Here is a 12,021-nt window from a genome sequence, read left to right as displayed (position 1 = left end):
GTCAACAGAAGCGAGAGGGCTTTCTGGGAGAATTATGAACAATGGTACAATCAAATCAAACTGTTCTTAAAAATTAATGTAGGAAGCAAAATTTCTTAGTGGTTACAGAATCAAATTGATGAGTAGCTATTATCGTCTTTATTAACATATGAACAATTGCATCTATTCAGTAATGTAATTAGTGCTTGTCATATGCTGTGTTTTAGACATGAGGGGTACACTAATACACAAGATAAACTGAAGTAAGTGTCTGTCTGCATACAATCATACACAAGTGGAGGAATACAGAAAATAAATAAAGGTATGTCCCATAGAAATAAGTGATACGAAGAAAAATGCAACAAAATAAGAGGATGAGAATGGAGCTGTGATACTTTGTGGATTAAATGATCAGCAAAGATTTCAAAGACGCTAAATTTGAGGAGAAATTTAAATGTACAAGGCAGTGGGATGTGCGGATATCCAAGGTAAGAAATCCATCCTGAGAGCACAGCCAAGTGCTAGAAGTGTGACAGCTATTAGCACAACCACAAGAAGGCCAGTGTGGTTAAGGTCAGATTCAGCAAGGGAAAGAGAGACAGGAAATAAAGTTGGAGGAGTGGGACCCAAGAACCAGGCCACGTGGCACCTTGTTCTCTTCTGCACTTCTCTTCCAATCCTCCTCAGGCCGTCCAGACCCTCACCTGTAGATGACCTGGCGATTATTCCCATTCGGTGAGAAGCTGTGCAGTGTCTTTGGGTGTAAACACTCTTGGGTGATTGATAGGCAATGCTGGTGATGGCTGGTGTTTTTCTGGTGGGTTCTCAGTCTTACTCTGTTCAGAGTTCTCCTTTCTCAAACTCTCAGACTTGTGGATTCTTTCACTTAGGGTTCAAGAAAACCCAATATACTACTAAGCAGGAGCTTTCCAACTCCAGCAGGTGAGAGACTGTTGTCCCAGTTTCCTGCTGAGTGTTGGTACACCCTTCTCCCCATCACTGAAGAACTGTGTCTGGATATCTAAAGTGAGCCTGGCAGGCAAAGCACTCTGATGTAAACGGGAGGTCAGGTGAGGACATGCAGGGCAGGACACCTCTTAGCACTAGGACAACAATACTGCCTCGGATTTATAAAAGATTCTGGAAGGATACATGTGAAGTGATTGATAGAAGTTATCCCTAGCCGGTTCTGCAGGGGCAATGATATGGCCTTTTAACTGTATGCCAATTTAAAGTTTTTACAGTTTAAAAAATAATTTCCATGTATTAATTTTGTAACCAAAAGAATAGCTCAAACAAAACTGCGCTAATGAAACGCAGTACTGAAAATACCATTGAAAATGCAACTAAATTGTTGGTGATAAGAGCGAAAGTATATGTGTTTTAAGGCCTATGGTGACGTGTTAAGCCAATTTGTAAAGTTAATGTGTTGTGAATTCTAAGCAGCTTAAATAGAAAACAGTGACACAGGTAACAGATATCGCTCACATTGTGTAGATAATGTTCGTTACGCAAGTCGGTAATTCACATTAAGTAAAATAAATCAAGACGGACCACATAACTTTTTCAATATTTTTTTCGTAAGAAAGTAAATCTCTTTATTTTTCACTTTTCTTTATAACGCTTATGTCTGTAAAGCTACTAGATAGTATACATTCTGTAAATTTAAATGTAACTGAATTAAGAGCTTTCTATTTGAAAAATAAGAACAAGCAGGCAGAGACACACATTTCTCAAAGTTCTAATGAAAACACTTTTCTGCAGTAGGAAAAATCAATGTAAACTGGTGACTTTTGCATCATGCTAAAGTGACCCATAAACCTCTATATTCCTCATAGTAAAGCGACGAATTCAGGGATGTACATGTTTTACAATCATTTCGATATATCCCCTTTTGTTTGAAATGTTAAGTCCTCTAATCTCTTAAGAGCTTCATTCCTCATATAACCTAACCCTCTTTCTGCATTATCATCTCTCTTCTTTTTTTGAGTCCCTCCCATTAGCATACAGCATGTCCCCTACTCCAACAAAATGCTCCTTTGACCTGTATAGCTAACACCCAATTTTCTTGTCCACTTTAGAAAAAGAAAAAAGTAAATCTCAAAATAATTGTCTCTAGACTTCTTCACATTTTTTTTTTCCTGAGTACACTTCTCAAGGGTACTCATGACCTTTATGTAATCTGATTATGTCTTCTGCCACCTTGGAAGTTTCCTGTTCTTGGCTTTCCTAAGACAACACTCTTCTCTTTTTTTCCCCCTAAAATGTTTCTCCTTATCAGTCCACTTTGTTAGTTCCCTCTTCTTTGCTCAGCTTGTAAATACTGGAAAGCTTGGTCCTGGACTAGCTTTTCTTCTTTACTTGCCTTTACTCTGAGGTAATCCAGTCCATTCTTATGGAGGTCAATGCCATCTAAATCACTGCCCAGATAGATTTCATCCTAAAAGTCTCCTTAAAGACTTGATATTTCCACTGTTGGTATGCTAGGTATCTCCTACTTAACCACAATCATCATACAGTACTCCAACCTGTCTCTCTCCCACTATATGATGCCACCCTCTGCCCAGTGGCACACACACAAAAATACCAGTTTGATTTCATTAATCTTTATACTCCTTCATTCGTCACTGCTCCCTCCAATAGCAAGACGGCTTTGCCTTCCAAAACAACAACAACAACAACAAAAATCCTGCTCTTTGTCTTTTCTCCATCCTCACTACTCATTCACCCTCATCTCTTTATTCCTGTGTTCCTCTCCAATAAATTTTCCACATAGTAGGGATAGAAAACTTTAAGAAATGTAAATAAGTGTATGATTCTTCTCTACTTAAAATATTTGAATATTTTCTTACGTATCATAGAATAAAATGCAAAATTAGTTTCTTGGCCTAGAAGATGCCACATGATCTGCCAGTTGCTTACCTCACCAAACTTATCTCATACCCTTTTCTTCTTCATCAATTAATTCCTGTTATGTTGTCTTCCTTATAGTTCTGAAACATCGTGTCTTGTTTCTTCCTTGTAACATTCTTTGTCTAAAAAGCCCTTCTTAAAAGGGCCTAGAAAGCTCTTTCCACAGTTGATTATCTCTTTTCATTTAGTCCAAAGCTCCTCACGACAATGACTTTACCTTACAACCTAATTCAAACTAGCTTCTGCCACATACATCCCACCATACACTCATAAACTCATGCCCTTATGGATAAAAATGGTGAAAATCTACGATGAAAATCAGGAGGCATAACAAAGTTAATTTTCTATAACCCTGAAGACCTCAAGCCTCTTAGCATCAGCCTTTCTTTGCTGTTTTGTTTCATCTTAATATTATCCTCAATTGAAGGTTAATACATTCTCCTTTTTCTTTTAAGAATGACACCATTACACCTTAACTTTCTCAAATCCTGAAGAAATGACCTGAATAGATACCTAACACACAGCAGGTATCCAATGACAAAGTCCGATTGTTCACTTATGTCAAATTATCTGTATTTCTCTTTACCTTTGTCATACTCCAACCTCATATGAGGCAACAAGAAATGGAGTAATGTTATGAAATAGGTTACTTTCGGTCATATTATGAATAAGTACCTCTTAATCTCGCTTCTGCACATAGTTTAAGAAAGTGGGTCATTCGCAAAGTACATATTTTCTATAGAAGTTGACAATTTATATATTATATTTACTCAGTATAGGCTCTGAAACATAGTGAAGGATCAATAAATGTTAGTTGTGGTTGTTGTCATTACATGTAGTCATTATTTTTATTTTTATTACTGACATATTGCTTTCTTCCATCCAGCTAAATCTCTGCTTGGGGTATATCTAACATCAAAAATCAAACTACGACGGTCTTTTTCTGAAAATCTTTATAGGGACTCTTATTTTCTACAAGGCTCAAATTCAGCTCAATTTCACCCTGACTCTCTAACTGCATTTCTTAAAATCTCAACCACTTGCAGCCTTCAGATAAATGCACTTTTATCTGTTGGAGATCCAAGCTATGAACTTTTACTTTTCCCTGACTTTGTATATATGATTTCTTCTTTCTGAAAAGCTTTCTCTCTTTTGCAAAAATGTAAAGTGCCACTTATCATTTAACAGCAATCTTAAATGCCACTTTTTATAAATGATGGCACAATGGATAAGGATTTGCACTTACTGTGCATCAATCATATTTCCTGAATGAGAATACTGCTAAATATAAGAGATAATTTATATAATACCTTATGAACTAGCAGGTCCTCTCCTGAATCGAGGAACTCTCCAAGTTTCTATAGGAGGACATGCTCATTGCAGCTTTGTGCAGGAGAATGTTGAAGGCCACCCAGACAAAATGAATAAATGAAATGTGCTAAACATACACAAAGAAATAATTTGAATAGTCAAATAACATATATGTTCATTGTTATTGCTGAGTTGGAGAAGTAAGAAACGATCTATAGAATAAAGGCATTATGTAAATTGAAATACAAAAGTTTTTTATTCAAGGACACAACTATTAAATGTATTTGAGTGAATATCGATGATAAGGAGAACAGTAGAGAAATAAAAGAAATCTATACATAATTTCTAATGCCCAAAGTCATGTCACTATAATATTTTCTCTCCATCTTCATTTCTCTTTCTATACCTATTATCTGAGTGGTATAGTTTAATTAGTGAGATCAATTTTTCTCAGACAACAATCTCTACAATGACCATGCCACAAATATCTGGGAATATGTGTGTAAAGAAAAAAAAAAAGAAAAAAAAAAGCAGATAACTGAGCTGGTTTTCAGAAGTACTGAATTAGAATCTATTCTAACAGAGCATAGAAATGTATCCTTTGAACAAGCAAACCAGGTGTTGCTGAGGAAGATACATTTTGGAAACCTCTGACTTAAACTATGGTGCAAATGAAATCAGTCACAGACATCCAATGGACACATTTCTCCATGAGGTGCAGTGAGCCAGTTTTCACCTTGCCTAAACCTTGAGTAGAGTAATTATTCAGTAAATGATTGCTCAAAGAATGAATGAATGAATGAATGAATGAATGGCATTATTTCACAGAAGATAGGTTAATATAATCAAAGCTATCAGAAAAAAATTTAAAAAACATATATTTAGATAACACTTAAGCTATACAATTATAAAGCTCTAAGTCCATCTATTAATCAATTGATGCACAATAAATATGTATTTACTATATAGATGATATACATGCGTATGCAGTAAATATACACATATACATACAAATGAGAAACTTTTCTATTTTCTAACACCATAAATTGACAGTATGCACGATTCCAGAAGACTAACTGCTAGTATAATGGCATACATTTTGTCTGTTGCTCATATGCCCAAAATTTGTATTAGGTATTTTTTTTTTAATCCAACTTTTCTTAACATGATTGGTAGTCAATCTGGGATAGATTGGACTGAGACTCTGTAACCATAATCTGCCCATGACTATATAGGTCAAATTCACTGGGGAATTTATGCCAATTCAGACAATTTGAAAATGTTCTTTCAGTTGAATAGCTGTGTTCAAGCACAAGACATGCTGGGATTTGCCATTTTGGCTGCCATCACAATTACCCCTATCAGTGTCTATGCACAGATGCTGAATATGGGTAACTATTACTGGCAGGTTATGCTGGCGGCGCACACAAATGAATAATCATTGGCTCATGATCACCTCAACTCCCCAGATCACTGGAATGGCCCAGCTGGGCTGAACAGGAAGTCTGGCTAATGAGACGGATTGTTCTTGCCTATAGCAGTAATGCATAAAATACAGGATTTCACAAAGCTGTCTTTTTCAAGTTTATCCTCAACTTTTAAAATTTAAATCTTTTTATTCTCATCTTATTAATGAAAATGTAATGACATTATACATACAGCGTGTAGGTAAGACAGACATTCAGTTGGGAGATTTAAGATTTTGAAACTAAAACGGAATATTACTTTTTCCTGTGATATGTTGTACAATTATTAATGAACAGCATCAATCCAGCTGCTTATTGTAAAATTGCCACTCTTGCACGCAGCCTGCAGTAAAACAAGGGACACAAAGACCATTATTAAAATTGAACAGAAATCTATTTTTGAATAACCCAATCTGTGTAATAGCAGTGGAATAACAAAGTAAACATTATGAGTGAGCTTTTCCTCTATATTTACATTTGCAACCTTTCCTCTACACCATTTCACAAAGTTTCTGAGGATACAGCTTCCTCTTTATATTTTAATCGCCGATCTACAATTTACCTGCCACTAGCACTACAGTGATCTGTGAACGATGTTCAGCAACTGTTATTTCAGTGTGAAGAACTAGATGGTGGAATGGGGAAAAAAGATGGCTTTAATGTGTCTGTATCAGCAAGGATGAAGGTACAATGTTCCTAGATTCTGTGAACCTGAGCAGTATTTAAGGGAAAGAAACATGTAACCATTGCAAAGATGATAAAGTAAGCATTTATTCATCCCTTCAAAACCTGACTGCTAATCCAGTGCCCGGGTTTCAGGGAAAGATGTTAAATGTTTTAAGACTGAGATGGTTTAAGAGTATAATGCAGGAAATTTCATAAGGCCTTTTATCTTTGACATCCGTATATAATTTAAAGGAGGTTATCACTCTAATTAGGAAGTCATTAAGAGTTTTTCCTTTAAGTTGCTTTCTTTCTACCAGAGGTACATATACTTCTTTCATGAATAACGTTGTTGTTATGTTATACTCTATAATAATCAGATTTCTATTTTCCTTTTTCAAAGTATGGTTGTTCATATTGGCCTCCAAGATATAGCAGCATGCTGCCTTTTCCTTCTACCACCCCAGTCTCTATTTAGCATTCTTCAGCTACACCTTACATTTCAGAATGTCTCCTAGCTATAGCTATCTTCAGTCCTAAATAGTCAAGTGACAATTCAAACTGGAATTCCAATACAACCCTAACATTCACCACCGTTACACAATCCCCATCTCTGGTGGGGAGATGGCATGGGACGGCACGTGACAGCGTCTGTATGTCATGTGACGGCATCTGTATGCACGCAGGTCACTCAGGAAACCGTGGACACATCATTGACTCCCCCCGTCCCTCCTTCCACACATGATATCAACCACCAAATCAAACGGATCTTCCATAATTCTGTCTGCGTTTCACAGTTCTGTTTCTCATTAACGTAGTAAAGCATTAGCAGCTATTTTGTACATTACAGCAGTGTGATACTTAAGTTGCCTGCCTTGGTCCTGGTGTTCTCCGATTCACTCCCCACCATGCATCCCAAATTATCCTCCAAATTCGATCTTATTTTTCCACTATAATGGCTCAGTCTACTTAATGCCTCAACACCTTGATATCTCACAATTCTCTTATAATAAAACCCAAATGTCTTCAGACGGTTTGCTAGGCCCTCCTTGATTTGCTTTCCAATCCAATCTATTGTTATTCTTGTGGTTACACTCCATACCCCATAAATAACTACCTACTTTGAATATCCCTGAGCTTCATTCAGTCCTTTGGCCTATCCCCTATTACAATAGTACAATTATCTGGAGCACTTTTAGTTTCTTTCTCTTTCTTCCTTTACATTTATAAAACTTTGAGTGGAGGGAGACCTCCCTCAACCCCTCGTATCCTACATAGAACAAAGTAGGTGTCTCCTAGCCTATTACTTCCCACATCATTCTGGATTTCTACTATTTTATTTATCATAATTTCATGAAAATCCTTGTATTATTTGGCCATCTCACCCATTGCATCTTAATTTCAGTGAGGGAAAAGTATATCTGAACGTTTACATTAGTATCTCCAACACCTGTCACAGGTCTAGACCTCTAATATATGCTCAGTGAATATTTTATATATCTATATCTATATCTAATCTCTATCTATCTATATACATATATCCATATATTATATAGATATATATGTATCTATATATTATATATAATATAGTATATTATATATGCATATATAGATATAGGTATATAGACATATATCTATATAGATATACATATAAATATGTTTTTCCCCTTGGAATGCTTTTCATCTAGTAAAGTACTATCATGTTCTGTAGCCTAGAGGCACTGCCTTTAAAAATGAAAGAATTATCCTATTTGCTCTTATAGAAATGAGTCCCTCTGACCATCCCAGGCCACTACTTATATATATATAGAAATATATAAGTGGCGTGAAAATATACAATATTGCTTTACCTTTATGAAAGGAGAGTAAAGGAGGGCAAAAAAAAGCTCAGCCAGATTCGAGGAAAGAAGGAATTTCGGGAGAACCATATATTTTGATGATATAAAAACAAACTCATGCAAAGCATAGGGAGTAAACAGGAAAACTGACAATTTAGTTTCATTGATGTTTTTAAAAAAAACGTAACCTGATTACTTTTAAAAATTCTAAGAGTCTTTCAGATAGACAACTGTATTTATTCAATTTGGCATGATTTTTCAATCATACCATTATCTTATTTAATATTTAGAAGAAACATGTGAGGCAAAAAGTTATTTGCACTATTATATGAATAATAAAATTGAAACATAGGGTAAAATCTTGATACAAACCATGAAGGCAGTACATGTGAGGTAAGACTAATACCCAGATCCACAGCTCTTAACCCCATTCTAAATTACAATAAGTTACATCAATGAAAAGTTAATTAGAATGTACTATATTTTCAACCAGCCCTAGGCACTGGATTAGACAATTATCCAATTCTCTCCATTGATCATTCATACATCAAAGTACAAAGTTCTTATGGTATAACCATGCATAATATATGTAGAAAATTTTCCATTTATGCAGAGTATTAGATTGTTTTGAAATTCTAAGACAATCAACTTTTATTAATGTCTTTGCCATGCAGATATGGGATAAAAATGAGAGCAGTTATAGAGCAGGCTGAACATTTACAAATTTTCAGCAACCAAATGATGTGCATATCTTGCAAGGAAGTAAGTATCTCCAAAGTGAATATTGCCAGTCTCCAAACTCATTTTCAATCCTGTAATCTGAGACACTTTTTCTATAATTCAAATAAGGTTTATACACAGTCCAGTTTAGAAAATGTGAATGGTCTTTCATAGCTATGATAGTTTTTCTATATTACTTACTTTGCGTCCATTTCCCCCTTTTTCTATGGCCATGATTTCAACTCAAGGTGATGTTGCCCTCTAGGGGACGTTTGGCTATATATGGAGATATTTTTTTTTATTTTCAGAACTGGGGAGAGGGTGCAACTGTCATCTAGTGGATATAGGCTACGAATACTGCTAAACATCTTCGATGCATAGGACAGTTTCTCATGAGAAATAATCATCTGGCCCCAAGCATCAACCATGCCAAGATTGTGGAAACTTGCTCTATGCTAATAACATGCCGATTTATTTATATCAGTGATGTGCCTAGTCACAAGATAAAATCCAAATTCATTAAAATTAACACATAAAGTCTTCTATAATTTAATTCCTGCTGATATTTTAATATTATGTATTCTCATTCTACCTCCTTGTTCTCAATCGTTTACCACTTTAAAAATCATGTCTACATCAGTCAAGGTAGGTTAAGATGTGGCACATTGACAAACACCACTAAAATACAAATGGCTTAAGACCACAAAGGTTTATTTCTTATGCTACATGTCCAATGGATGTTGGGAAGGTATTTTCTTTGTACCCACTAGGGATTCAAGCAGTTGGAGGCTCACCATCTGAAGGAGCTTCCAAACAAAACTGAGTCTTCAGGTTTTACTGTGGCATAAGAAGAGAGCATGGACACTGTACTCTGGTCTTAACTGCTTCGGTCCGCTAGTAAAACCATGTCACGTCCACTCACACTGGCTACATCAACTTGGCCAAACGAGTCACATGGCCTTGCCTATCTTTAAAAGGTCTTTTCCCCAGAAGAAGAAAGCTAGAAATCTCAGTGATTAACAGCAGTGTCTACCCCTGTTCTTTTCCTCCTTATTTCCAGGCTGACTCGTACTTAACATTTAAGATTAATTTATGCATTACTTCTTAGATAAAGCCTTCTTGATGCTTTTTTTTTTTTTTTAACAAGACGGTTAGGTCCTTCTCCTTGGCCTCCTATCCCACCTTGTACATAGGTTTTACAGCATTTAATCTTTGTAATTACAAAAGTCTGTTTATGAGCTTATCTCTTCTAGATTACTGGCTTTTGAGGGTAGAAAAGCTATCTCATTTATTCTTATATTCACAAACTCTATCATATATAAGATGCAATAATGAAATATTTCTTTACATAAACAAAACAACCAATTAGGCAAATTTGCAACACAGAATATAATATCATTTATTTTTCTCTCAAACCAGAGTCCATTGGCTCACTAGGTCAGCACTGACTGACTTAAAGCTCTGTCCATATTGCCTCCTTATCCCTATGAGGAAATGTGTCTCAGATCAAAGCAAATGAAGAGTTCACAGAGTCATAAGATATAAAATGAAAGCATTGTAAAAATGGTGTTGTATAAATTATATAGATTTTAGGGTACCCAGGGCAATGGTTTTCCTTTAAAAATACCATTGTTAAGTAAAGGTAAGATAAACTGTTGAGAACAAATTCTTGTTCAACCTGGATTGCCTTGAAGTAATTCAAGAGCCTTCATTTTTAACTGCAAAGAGCTTTCAGCATCCCCTGAAGAAAAAAAATGATCAGGGAAACTATGGTGAATTTAATGGGCCCCAAAGAAACCTAAAACAGTTTATAGAGGACTGAATTTTCTCCCTCTTGAAGATACAGCTTTATACATACATATATACATACATACATACATACATACATACATACATATATATATATTTGTTGTGAAAAATATTTCCATCATCACCATTCCATAAGTAGACTGACTTTATTCATAAATTCAGACTTTCCACTGAATAAGCATAGCTGTATGATTCAATCTAGGCAAAAGGTCACTGGGCTAAGACTCAAGGGACTAAAGTTCTTTTTCCAGTCCTGACAAGTTTAGTCATGTTACTCCGATTAAATAACTTAAGACTCTTTTGAGTCTTCCTGTTTTCAACCATACAAGTGGATTTAGTAACAGTTGTCCCATTTATAGTAGTCACCAGGAACAAACAAAGCTATGTGGATTAGCGTGGATTATAAAACAAACAAATGAATATTAATGTTTATTATCATTGATATAGTTAATAGTTAGAGTAGATTTGGTATCCTACCACAGCAAGTTACTTAACCTCTGCAACCCTTTACACATCGAAAATCAGGCATAAAATGTAGCAATTTATAGAAATGTTAGAAAAATTATTTATAAGTTGGGCATAATATATATTCAATAAATGGTATATCTTTTAAAATACAATGCCTTGAAAATATAGTACTTATATAGTACATATATATATAATATAGTATATATAATATTTATGTAGTATATATATTTATAGTATATATAATAAAATTAAAAAAAATAATTTATAAATGTATTTTTTTGGTTTTAAGTAACTAGACTGAAGCAAAGTTAGTATTTTCTATGGATTAAGAAAGACAAATTGTTTACCTTATATGTGGAAACTTAGAGTATCTTCTCTAGAAAAGAGAGCAAGCCTTTTTCAGTTCCAAAATAATATTATTTTACCATTTTAAAAAGCTAAGATAAATATACGTTTAATTTTAAAAAAAAGAAACACAGGGATACGAGAATTGTATAATAACTATGCAATTTGACAACAATTAAACCAGAAAGCTAGAGGACCTATCTACAGTGTTTCCCTGAAAATAAGACCCAGCCGGACCATCAGCTCTAATGAGTCTTTTGGAGCAAAACTTAATAGAAGACCCGGTATTACATTATGTTATATTATATTATATTACATTACATTATATTATATTATACAAGACTCGGTCTTATATTATGTTGTATTACATAAGACCCGGTCTTATATTAAAATAAGACCGGGTCTTATATTAATTTTTGCTCCAAAAGATGCATTAGAGCTGATGGTCTGGCTAGGTCTTATTTTTCGGGGAAACGGTAGGAAAATAGATAAATAAAAAAAAATGGAAA

Source organism: Rhinolophus ferrumequinum, chromosome 5, assembly GCF_004115265.2.
Source record: "Rhinolophus ferrumequinum isolate MPI-CBG mRhiFer1 chromosome 5, mRhiFer1_v1.p, whole genome shotgun sequence".
Lineage (NCBI taxonomy): Eukaryota > Metazoa > Chordata > Mammalia > Chiroptera > Rhinolophidae > Rhinolophus > Rhinolophus ferrumequinum.
This window is presented reverse-complemented; position numbering follows the sequence as displayed.